Genomic DNA, 14876 nt, shown 5'->3' on the forward strand with positions numbered 1-14876 from the left:
TGAAGATTTCCAGTTCCACCTTAGTTTTGTTATAGATGAGAGGAAAAGGTATCTTCCTATTAAGGAATCCTGCCCCACCAACACCCGCCCCTTACATATACTCCACACTTCCTAACCTTGTGGAAGTCATCACTTAATAAATATAACTACCGAGGTCTGGGAATGGAAGAGTCTCTGGTCCATAATTGAAGGAGCTGGGCTGAATGGGGCTAACTGTATGAGCACCGCGAAAAAATTTTCTAGTCTCCACAGGCAGTGTATTTTGCTAACACAGTCTCTCCTTTATGAACTGTTTACCTTAATGCCATCATATATTCTTCCCACACTGCCTGCTACATACCTAATCTGCAGCCCACATCGTGCCCTCAGCTCCCATGTCACAGGGTTAGATCCTATGTCATTTACTGTTTTTAAAATTACTTTGCTAATTTGCACCCAGTGCAAGTCAGTGGGCAAGGAAATTTTAAATTCAAAGTTAACTGCATTTTTACTTATCCCTGGTAGAGGTTTTATGATGGGTTCAGTAATTGGTGTGTACTATACAATTATGTATTAATTACTGGATGATTTAGCGTTCTCAGATCAGTTTACCACTGTAGGGGATTTTGATATAGATCTGAGACTTAAATGAAAATATACAGATGGTAAAGTTTATAAAACTGCTATTTTCTCACTAAGTTACTTATTTTTTTAAAAGTTTAATTTCTAATGTATTACAATATTCAGCATTTAGCCCTGGGACAAGGGTAAATGTAAAATCATACTATATCTATTTTAAACTATTTGACAGTATAGGAACAACATATATGGATAAGGGGATTTTTACAGCCTTATCAGTAGGGCCATACCAAATTCACAGTCCATTTTTGTCAATTTCTTGGTCACAGGATTTAAAAAATAATAAATTGAATGATTTCAGCTATTTAGATCTGAAATTTCAGGCTATTGTAATTGTAGGGATCTTGACCCAAAAAGGAATTGTGCGGGGAGGGTGTGAAGGGGTTTGCAAAGTTATTGCAGGGGGGGAGGAGGTTGTGGTATTGCTACCCTTACTTCTGTGCTGTTGCTGGCTGCAGCACTGCCTTCATAGCTGGGCAGCTGGAAAGCGGCAGCTGCTGGCCGGAATCCCAGCTCTGAAAGCAGAACGGCTGCCAGCAGCAGCGAATAAGTAAAGATGGCATGGTATGGTATTGCCACCCTTACTTCTGCGCTGCTGCCTGCGGCCCTCAGTCAGCAGCCGCCACTCTCCGGCCACCCAGCTCTGAAGGCAGCAGCGCAGAAGTAAGGGCAGCATGGTATGGTATCGCCATCCTTACTTCTACGCAACTGCTGTTGGGGCGCTGCCTTCAGAGCTGAGCACCTGGCCAACAGCCACCGCTCTCCGGCCACCCAACTCTGAAGGCAGCACAGAAGTAAGAAGTGGCAATACTGCAACCCCCCTGCAACTCCCCTTTCGGTCAGGACCCCCAATTTGAGAAACACTGGTCTCCCCCATGAAATCTGTAATAATATATGGTAAAACCACACAAAAAAACAGATTTCACGGTGGGAGACCAGATTTCACAGTCCATGACACGTTTTTCATGGTTGTGAATTTGGTAGGGCACTACTTATCACTGTATGACTGATTAGTAAGAATCCCCAAATAGACTTGTTCCATCTGTTTTAAAAGATCAAAATACAACAAAAAAGGTTTTTAGTTGCCAAGAAGAAAGGTGATTTAATGACTCTAGTTTCAGATTTGAAATGTGGACTTCCTGAAGTCACAGAGACAATTCTGATAGAGTCAACTCATCCTTCCCGCCTCCTGAAGTTAAATGAAGTACACCAGAGTTTACTGTATGAGAGAGTTTTTTTTAAAAGCATGAGTCTTTCAACCTGAGGCCACACCTTCTCTGTATAAACATTAATATATCCCAGGACACTTCTATAATAGTAGAAGTTTGGAGGGTCAGTTTACACAATGCTCTCAAACTTCTATCTGGACGGGGCGCCATCACTAATGGCTTCGGGAAATCCAGGCGCATGTTCAAGGCCAAAGTTAATACTCTTCTACAGTTTACACCACACTTTTAGAGTTCCAGCACCAGATCTGTTACTAGCAGTGCTGGGGTTCTCACACTACAATACATCAGCAATGCAAATTCATTTACTGCTCATGCTCCAGTTCTGTGCAGTAAGAGATGCATCAGGTTGACAGAGAGATGGCAGGGATAATCTGAGCCCCTGGTAAACCAGGATGTCTCCCCCTTTTAACACAACCTGGGCATATTACAAGTAGCCTCTTTCAACTTACACACACACCCCCACACACTGAACTCTGCACCTCAATTTAACGGAATCTTTGCAGGGGGCTCCCAAATTGGCTTTAATTAGCCTTTAGGTTTTGTCCAAGTTTCCTTGGGCAAAATTTCTGGGACTCGGCTTTCCCAGTATTTAAATAAAAAAAAATTAAAATAAAAAAAAATTACCAAAGCTTCTTGTTGCTATTTCTGACAGTTAATGCTTCATTTCTTCAAGATCTAAAACTGACTGTAATTCAAAGGAAAAGCTGTAACCTCTACCCGAAAATGACTTACATTACACTGTAATGCGTGGGATGAGGAAGCTGGTTGCGAAAGAGCGAAAGCAGTGTTGCTAAGCAGCTGCCTGAAGACAGTAGACTATTTCTATCATTATGTGAAAAGACTTGGAACTTCTGTAATTTGTAAGAACTGAAAAAAGTATCACTTATTTTATTCTGTATAAGGGCAGAGGAGAAAAATAGGTTCAAGACATTGATTTATGTTACCATAATTACTAAGGAAGATTACTCATGGAAACTGTTAAACCAAGGAACTGTTTAAAAGTTTTCTATTTGAGTTTTTAGTTGTTCCGATATGGCCTTTATTCTAGAGAAGATAAAAGTTACTAGGTTTTTGCTATGCTGTAAAGATCTCAAATTACTTTTAACTGATGTGCCAGATAACATTGTGCATATTTATCATTTTCATAAAAGTAAAAAAATCTTAATAAATTGTTTTAAGTAAAAAAAAAAATCATCAAGCTGTCTTAGTAGTGATGCAACATGTTACTGCAGGAGGATTCACCTGCTCAGGTCTTTATCTCAAGCTGTCATGAGACGCAAACACACTCAGCCCTGCGGTGGTAATGAGGATGTGAGCCTTAAATTGCTCTGCTGATGATGTTGGAACCATGCCCAGCCCTCCTCAGCTGGAAGTGTAATTGTTGCAATGCAACATCTTGATGGGAACAGAAATAGGACTCTGGTAGGAGTACAGAAAAGAAAGGGAGAAACTTGTGTCTCAGAAGATGTCATTTTCCCTGTTTATTTTACTCCCCCTTGGTTGAAATGATCTCTTTTTCACCATATACATTCAAATTGGTTTCCCACTATTATTTGGTTCTTTTCTTTTTGCACATCATCGTTCCTCTGCTCCCTCCTCTGCATCCTAGAAATACTGGGCTTTAAATTCAGTGCATGATTGTGGAGACTAGACAACTTTTCAGCATCTCCCATGATACTGCTTTTCCTTGAGTGGGACAACCCCAATTCTAGAGATGTAGTCAGTGTTAACCAGGCATCTCAGTACTGACTCCTTGCGATACTTTGTCCTGTCCCAATCTTAGTGGTTATGGGAGTGCTCAGATATTACAGGAATGGATGTGGCATAAGTATCTAGAACAGAGGAATTTTGCAAGAAGAACATAGTAGGCTCTGCCTTCCCTCACCACTGCCACAATTGTTGCTCAGAGCAGCTCTATGAGGTGAGGAGTCACCAAGAATGCTGAGCAGAGGCCCTAGTTCTGGGGACAGAATATAGTGATTTTAAGCCCCATCTTCCTCCACTAGTTCAGACTCTCTCCCAGTATTTTGGACAACACCTGCAGGAGGAGGCTCAGGAGAACAGCCCTGCTGAGCAAATGCCTCAACTTAATCTCTACTCAATTCTTTAGGTGAATAAGCCAGTAGAATAATCTTCCTCCATTTGCCAACTGCCTCTTGACAAGCTTGGTGCGAGAGAAGGAAATGGCAGCCATCCAAAATAACCCCAGGTCATGCTAGAGGGAAAAAAGTGAAGTTATTTGTAGGGTGAGAGTTGTATGTGTGTTTCTTCTGACTACCAATCTGATGAGAGTGACTATCACCATTAGCTGGGTAATGATAAGAAACTCAAAAATGTATGCCTAAAACTTCTGCATGTTCCCCCTAACTAAAAAGAATGTACCTCATACAATCAGATTAAAGATGAGCAAATATTGATACTTTTGTCTACTTCCTTGTTTAAACACCAGCATCATTGCTGATGTCACGGAATCTGGAAAGAATATTAACCTTTGATTACAGTGACAGGAGGTTATGTCCTGTAGGCTCCGCACCTCCCCACGACCCTCTTCTGTGCATTTAAAGTTACTATATTTCTCTTGCAACTCTCTGGATATTCTAAACCAGAAGGTCCCAAACTGTGGTCCATGGACCACAAGTGGTCCGCAAGCTCCATTCAGGTGGTCCACAGATAGCTTCCTCTAAGGTGCACACCTGAGCGACTAGACACGAGAGAACAAAGGGGCACCCCAATTAGATGCCTGGACCTTGGAGATGACACACCTCTAAAGTGAGGTGCTGGCCTTGAGGGGAATAGGGGGTAGGTGGGAGGGGCTATGTAGCAGGGTGGTCCCCCCAATCCAGCTCAAAAGGGGTTAGAAGCCAGCCCTTGGAGTGGGCTGGGGCTGAGAGCTAATCAGAGAAGCCTGGGAGGCAGCCAATGAAGGCTAGGGTGGGCCCTATAAAAGGGCTGCAGGGGCAGAAGGCTGCCAGTTTCTCTCCAGCCTTGGAGAGGGAAAGACTGGCTGCCTGCAAGCAGAAGGGGGTACCTTGGACAGAGCAGTGCTGGGAAAGGGCAGGAGGTGCTCCAGCCTGGTGAACTCCCTGGCTGAGGCTTTGCTTCCAAGGCCTGAGGAGGTACTGGGGCTGTGGGGAAGCAGCCAGGGAAGGAAGAGGCAGCTGGTCCAACCCCTTGCCGATGAGTGGCCACTTCAGACTGTGGTTTGCCCTTGAGCGATGGGGCTAGATGAAGACTGGTAGTGGGTCACTGAGGTGAGGTGGGATGGGATGAGGGGACTGGGATTTCCTGGGGGGGGACCCCTGAGTCTGGGGGCACTACTGTGGGGCAGTACCCCAGAGAAGAGGCACTGTGGGCCAAGGGGGATGTGGGGCCTACTCTGATGCCAGTGGTAAGACACATAGTGACAACAGGAGAAACACCAGCCAGCAGAAGGCACTCTGGAGCTGGAACAGCTAATTCCTGAGGTAACCAGAAGAGGTGTGGCAGCGGTAAGTACATGCCGCACTACAGGCAGTTGGGGGGGGGGGTGGAATTTAGGATGTGCAGGGCTGCGGTGGCTGGAGAAAGAGGTAACTTTCCCCAGCTCCAGGGCTGTGGCTATCGGGGAGAGACACCCTTCCCAGCCCCTGCTCGGGGGGGCTTCTGCAGCAGGGGAAAGAGCACATCCATTACATTAGAAAAGTAAGATTACTGATATTAAAATATAAGTTGTGTGCTTTTATTTGTAGAAAAAACATTATTTTTATATATAGCACGTTTATCCAAAGTGCTTTACAATAATTAACTAAAGCTACAAACAACATTTGGAAAAATTAAGTGGTCTGCTGAGACCCTCAGCAATTTTCAAGTGGTCTGTGGGGTGGGGGGAGCTTGAGAACCACTGTTCTAGACCATGAAGTCTCAGTTGATCTCATTATAGAGCTAAGAACACAGATGGTTTCCTTTCTCTTTATTGCCTAGCGCTGATGCAATATTCACTTGCAATCTTTCAAAACTGCGAAGTACAGTAGCCAAAAGTGTATTTTTAACTCCTACATAATTAGATACTATGCAGCAGTCTTGATACTACTGACAAAGAAGGTATTCCCAAAGAAGAATACATATAGTTAGGAAGTTAGCAAATGTAAGGGCTATGCTCTCATGGCATGAGGCTGCTATTTCTGAAAGGCAAAACTATTTCAACTTGTAATAACAGTGAGAATCTTAGAATAGGGAGGATTCCTGCACAGACCTAATGAGAACACCCAATTATATTCTCCAACTGGTTACTTTAGTTATTCAATCTTGTATTACCAGTGCATCCAGTCTATCCTGGCATTTGATCTTCTACATGTAAACTCAAATATTGTATTGCAATTACAAAACTGTTGCCATGTTAGTTTTGGCTTGGTCCACAAATCATAGACCTATACAACTGGCAAGGACTCTGATAGGTCATCTAGTCCAGTCCCCTGCACTGAGGCAGGACTAAAGTATTGTTTAGACCATCCCTGACAGGTGCTTGTCTAATGTGTTCATATCTGCCAGTCATGGAGAGTCCACAACCTCCTTAGGTAATTTGTTCCAGTACTTAACTACCCTTAGTTAGGAAGTTTTTCCTACTGTCTAAATCTCCCTTGTTGCAATTTAAGCCTATTAATACTTGTCCTATTCTCAGTGGTTAAGAACAATTTATCCCCTCCCTTTTTACAATCTTTTATGTACGTGTAGACTGTTACCGTGACCCCCTTGTTGTCTTCTCCAGACTAAACAAACCAAATTTCTTAAATCTTTCCTTGTAGGTCATGTTTTCTAGACTAATCACTTTTGTTGATCTCCTCTGGACTTTCTCCAATTACTGGAGCTTTTTAAAAACCGCAATAGAGTACATTAAATTATGAGCACAGCCTACCAGACTGTAACAATTATAAAGTAGTTCAAATCTGGGGCCTGAACTACTTGACAGATTCATTATCTTAAGTGCAGAAATTATTAGCAAAAATATGCTGTCTCTCATTAACAGTACTAAACACATGTACATTTTAAAAAGGCTCTAGAGGTGATCCAAGGAACCAGACCAGTAAACTTTGCGCATATACCTGGTAAATTGATTGAAACAATAGGTAAAATTACAATAAACCTCTGGGAGACCACGATAGCATTTAATCAGCATTGTTTGTGCAAGGGAAAATCATGTCTCACTAACCTATTAGAATTTTATGAAGGTATCAGCATTATAGACAAAAGAATGGGATGACTGTTCATTTAGACTTCAAAAATTTCATAGGTCCTTCACAAAAAAATACTAAAGAAACTAAGTAGTCACGAGGCGAGAAGCAAAATATTATCATGAATCAGAAACCAGATAAGTGACAGGAAAACAAAGAGTAAGAGCCAGTGTTTAGTTTTTAATCACACAATGCATCATTAAATGTGAAACCTACTTCAGTGCGTTGAGGCCAAAAATTTAAGATGCAAAACAGGATTGGACATATATGGATAAGAACCCAAAATAATTTAACATAGATGGTGAGTTATATGGGCCCACGGTGCCTATGCTCCACCAGTATGCAGGAATGTGGGCCCAGCTCCACGAATGTTTGGGTTTATATTTAATCTGAGCTGTCCCGTCCATAGGATGGACAGGGGCAACTGCCCTAGGCCCTGCGCTTTGGGGTGCCCCACGCTTCAGGGGGATGTGGGATCTAGGGCAGTCTGGAGGGTTAGCAGGGGGCCTGGCGCTGGCAGCAGCAAGCAATGTGACCCCAGCCTGCCCTGCTCTGCCTCACTCCTGCTCTGCCCATTTCCCCAAGCCCCCCACCGCCTCTTTCTGGCTTCCACCAGGAGCTGGTGGGGCGCGGTGGAGCAGGGCAGGCTGGGTTGCTCACTGCTGCCAGCACCAGGCCCCGCACTAACCTTCCAGGTCAACCTGGACCCTGTGTTGCCCTGAAGCGTGGGGGCCCCCCCAAAGCACAGGGCCTGAGGCAGTTGCCACAGTCTGTCCTATGGACAGGATGGCTCTGCTTGGACCCGTTCTGGGCACCACCAAAAATTATACAAACCTGGCTCCCATGTAAGCTAATGATTTTTGGAATAAACATTAAACCTTATGCTTAAAGACTACATTAAAATTTGATCTGTTTGGTCTCCTCCTAATCTGTAATGTGTGAGCAAAATATAATCTGCCTAATGAAGTGGTCCCCAAACTTTTGAGGGCTGCATCCCCACCATTACACCTGTCCACACCCTCCTGCCCCCCCCCCCAACCTCCCCCACTGAGCTAGTGCCAGGAGCAGGGTTATGGCTCTAGTGAGTGGGAGAGGAGAAGCAGACAAGGGGCTGGGACTGTACTTTATTCAGCACAGTACTATCTATGAGGCTATGGCTTCAGTGCATTACCTAAATTCACACTCTACATTTTCAACTGTCTCAAAGATTGTGAACAATTCATAAGAAACTAAACATAAAGACTAACTTTTCAAAGTCTTTTTAGAAATGGCATATACACAGCTCAAAACTAGCTGGCCCAATAATAAGGGTGCTATATACTGAGTCCCAAGATCCTACTCTGTACCAGCCTTCCTGTGTAACACTGGGCAAATCACTTATCCTCCTCTTCTCCCCCCCTCCCGAAAAATGTGGATAAAAGTACTTTATTTCACATGGATCTTGTGGGGATAAATACATTGAAAACTGAGGCACTCTGATACTATGGTAATGAGAGTCAGACAGACATAGAAAAGAGCCATCACTCAACAGTCTCTTCTTATAGTATCAAATCTGCCAAATCCAGACAATGGAAAAGGTGGGACCCATGTAATGGCAGTGTAAATATGAGCCCATGAATGAATGGGAGAGGACATAATCCTCAAACTGCATGTTGTCCCTCCTTACTTATCAAGGTATTTTTCTCTGTGTAGTGTCTTAGAAAAATACTATCAACTTCAAAAACAGTTACTCGTATTCGCATAATACCTAGGAACCTCAATCATGGAACAGGACCCCGCTGTACTTATAAATGTTTTTCTTAATAATCAAAAGGGATATAGTTTCCTAAGTAAATTGGATTTTGAAAATTCTTACACTTTTCTCATTAGATTATATTTTGTATTTCTCTTTACACAAAGCAATTTAAATCAGTTTCACTATTGTTTATCATTGCTTGTATGTTTACAGTTTAAATTGCAATAAAAGCATTTACACAGCCTTTTCACTAAAATGGATTTTAACCCCATTTAAGTTGAACAGGTGCATCTCCTGCCCTTATACAAAACCTAAAATTTGTAAATGACACCAGTGCAAATTCAATGTTACTAATTCTTGTGATAGGGTATTTTCTTAGAGCCCCAGCTGCTGGAAGCAAGAGATTGGGGGTGATTTCAGCTTTCACAGACTAGTATAAATGTTGAGCTGGAAAGGACTTTGAAAAGTCATTAAGTCCACCACATGGATAACCCTAGCCAACCAAGCAACACGGGCTTTACAAAGGAAGCTTTTAGCCCTCGGAACTTCAGAGAAAAGCTTGAACACATGACCCTAGTGCACCCTAAAGGCTCAGAAACCCCACCACAACTAAGATCCCTACTTCTTTTTTAAGTCTCAATTTTTAAGCCAATCTTACGATTTTGGGGGGCCCCGGGTGCGGCAGTCGAACGCTGCAGGCGGCCAACACCGGAGTTTCCGCTATCTAAGCGAGCCCTACTTCAGTCGATACTTAAAAGGAGGGGCACACGCTAGCCAGGGGCGACACCTTCCGACCGCCGCGCTGAGCCGACCCAGGGGAGGAGCCGCGCGCGCAAGGGAGGAGCCGCCCGTTGACAAATCCCCGAGCCCAACGGGCGCGGCACGCGCAGCGCCTCCAACTCCCAGGGAAAGCCCTGCCCCCACGCGGTGCCGGAGGCTCGCCGAGGACGGACAGGTGCCGCGGCCGGCGAATGCATCGCTTACTGGTCGTTCGCATCCAGTGCAGCAGGCGGGACCGGTCGCCTGCGCGCGCGCCCCTCAGCACAGCCAGCACCGCGCTCCGCGCCCCGACGAAATCCATCGCCCGCCTGACCCCGGCCGCCCTACGCTAGAGCCGTGCGCGACGCGCCGGGCTCGAATATCCTGCGCCTGTGCAAGGAGGGCCGAGAGCCCCGCCTCCCAGCACTACACGTGCTTCATAATGCACATGTGTAGGGAGAGGGCGGCCCTTCTCCCGTCTCCGGATGGAAACAGTAATGAAGCCGCCTCTCACTGCGCATGTGTGGAAGAAGGCTCCTCCCTTTTTCTTAGCTCTCTCTCCTGTCGGAAAGGAGGCGTTTTCCCCACTACGTCCTAGCCCTTGAAAACGCCTCTCCCTGCGCATGCGCAGATACTAGCTTGCGTGTCCAGCCCGCACGCGTACAATCCTCGCCCTTTTCAGGGAGGACTCATATGGCCGCTCTGCCCTCTCAGTGCGCAGGTGCACAAAAATCCCCACGCCTCCCTTTCTATTCCTGGGGGGGGAGGGAGCATAGAGTCCTGCCTCTTAAGGTGGGCTGTTCCTCCTGCTGGTAGGCTGTGTATTACGCTGCTCTGGAGTGTCAAACGGGCCCTTTGGAGGTGAATCGCCATAAAGAGAAGGCGGCTCACTCCTGTGAAAGCAGAGATCATCCTTCTACAGGAAACCCATCTTAATGACTTTGGGGCAGGGAGATCTGGGAGGGAGTACATGGGGGGAAGGGGTGTTTAACAATTTCCTTGGGGGCAGCCAAGGGTATAGCACAGGGGTTCTCAAACTGGGGGGGCAGGACTCCACAAGGTTATTACACGGGGGGGGGGGTCACAAGCTGTCAGCCTGTACCCCCAAACCTCCCTTTGCATCCACCATTTATTAATGGTATTAAATATTAAGTGTTATAAGGGGCGGGGGAGTCGCACTTAGAGGCTTGCTTTGTGAAAAGGATCACCAGTACAAAAATTTGAGAACCACTAGAATAGCAACACCATTTCACAAAAGACTCAATTTACAAATTCTAGATGTTGATGAGGAAGGTGGATTTTTGCTGGTAAAGGCTAAGATCTTTAACTCTATATATACTGTAATTAATATATATGCAGCAGGGGTGAAAGTAACTTAACAGACTTACTGGTCTGCTGGAGTCCTGAGCAGGGGCGTGGCCTCCTCAATCAGAAGAGGCAGGGAAAGGCCCTGGGGCTCTGGCTGGGAGCCCCAGGGCCTTTAAATCACCCCACAGCTACCAGCTGCAGAGGTGGCTCAGAGCTTCCACAAATTAGAGGGCCAGGGGCTCTGGCCGCTGCAGAGCTCCAGGTCCTTTCAATCATTGCGGGAGCCCTGCTGCCACTACCCTGGAGTGGCTGGGCTTCAGCGGTGCTTTAAAGAGCCTGGGGTGCCCTGCAGTGGCAGGAGAACCAGGCACTTTAAATCCCCGGCGGCCAGGCTCCAGCGCTGATTTAAAGGGCCAGGGGCTACCTGCAGCGCCAGGGAAGCCGGTCCAGTCTGGCACGGCATACCAGCTTACTTTCACCTCTGATATGCAAACAAAGATTCAAGTTTTTTTCCAAATTAATTAATATCTCCCTAGTATCAATCATCGTAGCAGGTGATTTTAATGCAGTGTTAAACCCTTCTTCAGACAAGTCAGGCTGGCACCAGCGTACTTAATCACATGCTAGAAACACTATAAAAGATTATATAGAAGAATTGGGGTTAAAAGATATATGGCCATTGCAGAACCCTACCATAAAGGAGTTTACTTCTCCCCCTTCCCACATATTCACAAATAGATTTCTGCCTGATGTCTATGAACCTGGTGGACACCATGCTTAATAATGAAATCAACTCTATGATGATGTCTGCTCATACACCAGTAATACTCCAATTTTCCCCTCCCAAGGCAAAATTTGAATTGGAAAGATGGAGATTGAATGCTCTTTTAAAGGTTTGTCTCAGCAGAAATTCTGTTTTTCTTCTAAACAAATGACACGTGAAATATCGTAGTCCACCCAATGGAATACTCTGAATGCTTTTTTTTTTTTTTTTTTTTTTTTTTTAGGAGCAGGATTGTTCCCTACTCAGTGGGTAGGGAGAAGGCTAGGCAGACTCTGCCCCTGGAATTAACTGAGCAACTCCAAGCTACAAAATTAGAATGTGCAAACTATGCCCCCCAAGAAAGTTTTAACAAATTAAGTATCTTCACTATGAAGCAAATAGACTGACTTCAACACAAGCCAAATTTATTCTTTTTAGACTCAAACACACTGGAAGTGGGGAAGAGAGCAGGGAATTCTTGCTTATATATTGAGAGAGGTTAAACATTCTGAACAGTATTACTCAAATCAGAACAAGGGCAGGTAATCAAAAGAGATCAATGATCAATTTTTTAAAATTCTACCAGGCTCTTTACAATAACAATTCACAACCTGATCCAGAAGACCTGAATAATTATATTCAAACTCTTAACCTCCCACAAATCTCAGAAAAGCAGCAGGCCAAGCTGGCTTTTCCTTTGTAATCAGAGGAAATAATCAAGGCCCTGAAGGAAACAAGTCAGGGCAAGACCTGACCCTGGTGCCGATGACCTATCGGTAGAATTCTATCAAACTTCCAAAGAAATTCTGGCCCCTAAGCAGTTATACATTTGCAAAGATGCCTTAAAAAAAAAAAAAAAAAAAGTATGTTACCTTCTATTATGAGGGAAGCCCTTATTACCATACTAATTATACTAAGTGAGAATGCACAAAAGCTTAACAGCTGTAGACACATCTTTCATTAATACTAATAAAAATACTTTTAAAAATATTAGCTAAAAAGCTTGAAAAAAGAGAGTGATATGCTTAACCCCAGTCAGCTAGGATTTATTAAAAAAAGTTAATGTTATTGTATTCTACCACCACTCTAGAAATTCCCATGCAATCATTTCATTTGATGCAGAGAAAGCTTTTGACAGAGTGAACTGGCAAAACCTGTTTCTTACCTGGGATAAATTTGGGTTGGGAAAATCCTTTATTTCATGGATAAACAGTTATATTCTAATCCAAACTCTTGTATCCTAACAAATAACACAACATCCTCCTCCCTGGATCTGTTTTAGGGAAGTAGACAGGGATGCCCCCTCTTCCCCTCCTGTTCAATCTGGCATTAGAACCACTTAAAAACACTAAGGTATTGAACGGCTCAAATCAGAGACTCAGGAGACAAAAATCCTTCTATATGTAGACAATGTCCTTTCCTCCTGTTTGTTAAAAATCCAGCTCAATCTATTCCTAATATCCTACAAACAATAGATAACTTTGATATATTCTTTGGCTTGAAGATAAATTGGGATAAGTCAGAAGCAATGAAGAGCTCATTGGCTCTAGTTGGAAGAGCACCTTAGATCTCACACCAAAGACACTGCTTGTAGCTAATCCTATAATATATATCAACGGATTAATTAATAAAAAAAGAAAATTAGTTATTTAAGAGGTTAAAGCAGGTGTAAACACATAAATAAATGAGTTGCAATCAAGTTTCAAAAGCTAATAGAAGCATCTATAATAAATAAGCTCTATATGTCCTTTATGGCTAACCCAGGGTAAGCAGCTGGGGATCCCTTACTTATACCTAGAGACCTTGCTGCTGAGTCTCCAAGCAGCACAAAGGTCTAGTTCTTTCTTGTTAGGGGTTTTTATCTCCCTCCCCCCCCCATTGCTCTGAGCCACAAACTCAGCTGACAGGAGGAATTCACTTACATGACTCAACTTCAGGAGGCAGGTGGAATAGCAGAACAAACTCTTTTGTCTTTTTTAATGTCCCACAATAGCCAATGTGGCGTTATTGGCCTTTTCCTCTTGGGAAGGACATAACACCTTCTGTTGGAGATCAGCACTTCACACTCATTAATGTCTCTCTCCTGTTTGATTTACAAATGCTTAAATATTACCTTACAATATGGGATATAGATGTTGTAAGAGAGATTAATGCATGCAGTAACTCAAATATTCAATAAAGTCCAAACACACTTTTATAATCCTAATACCTATTTTAACAATACTAACACACAGATGAGCCAGAGTGATTCCAGCTGTATTTGTTAGTATTCAGGTCAGACATGGGGACTCTGCCTTGAGCTAGTACCTGGTCTGCCAGCATCACGATGGATGTTCTTCCTAGGATAATTTTTATTCTGAATTCCCTTCCTGTTGATAGTCCTCCCTTTTATTTTACCAAAATTGACAATATGTTCAGATCCTTCTTGTGGGGTGCTAGCAACAATCTCCTTAAAGCTCCCTATCAAAACAGGTGGGTTTAGATTTCCCAACTTTAAACTTTAGCATCAGGCAATAATTCTTAACCAAGCAACACAGTGGCTCATTCTCTCATGCTGCAGAGCCCCAGATTGGCTCCAGCTAGAGGCAGAATTGGTTGCTGCTTTTCCTGTTTCCATTGCACTGCACTCTGATTACTACTGATTCCCTAAAGAACAATTACCAACTATTGTGGCAGCCAGAAATACTTGGTGTACTATGTCTATTAAATTTAAAAATCACTCATTTCTACATATCAAGGCCTCTATCTGTGGTAACTTGAAACTCTGTATAGTAGGCAACCCCATCATTTGTCCAGGCTGCATTAGGAAAGGGATTTTGACCATCAGTCAATTTGTTGAAAATAATATCTTCCTCCTTTTTCGAACATTAAATGAAAGGTTCAATCTAGAGACTAAGAAGGAGTGGAAATATATCCAATGTAAACATGCCATATCCCACCTATTTAGCCTCAATGCCTGTGCTACCCCGACCCACCTGAACTCCTTTCATTTCTCCAAATATTACAGATTGCAAAAAACCTATGGCAACACTATATACAGTCTTGGCCAGCAAATTTGAATTAAACACAGATTCCCGAAAAAAGAATTAGGAGGAAGACCTCGGCCAATTATTTTCTGCTAACCAATGGAAACACATTTTAACCTGTGCTCTGAACTGTTACTTGGATTTTTGTTTAAGATTAATCCATCAGAAAATTATATGGAGAATGCACTGGATCGTTCTCTGACTGTTCAAAACACATGCTGCTAAATCAGA

At 43.6% G+C, this 14876-nt stretch overlaps 1 protein-coding gene across 1 annotated transcript in view; it reads right to left on the reverse strand.

Annotated features, from left to right (window-relative positions):
* Nucleotides 1-10995, reverse strand: part of LOC311522192 (uncharacterized protein) — a 78279-nt gene extending 67284 nt beyond the window's left edge. Inside the window, exon 1 of the mRNA XM_084631247.1 lies at nt 10937-10995. The gene's annotated coding sequence lies outside the window, so the exon portion shown is untranslated. The remainder of the gene's footprint in view (nt 1-10936) is intronic.
* Nucleotides 10996-14876: the final 3881 nt, after the last annotated feature.

This window comes from Lepidochelys olivacea (assembly GCF_965140295.1).
Source record: "Lepidochelys olivacea isolate rLepOli2 genome assembly, chromosome: 6".
NCBI classification, from domain to species: domain Eukaryota; kingdom Metazoa; phylum Chordata; order Testudines; family Cheloniidae; genus Lepidochelys; species Lepidochelys olivacea.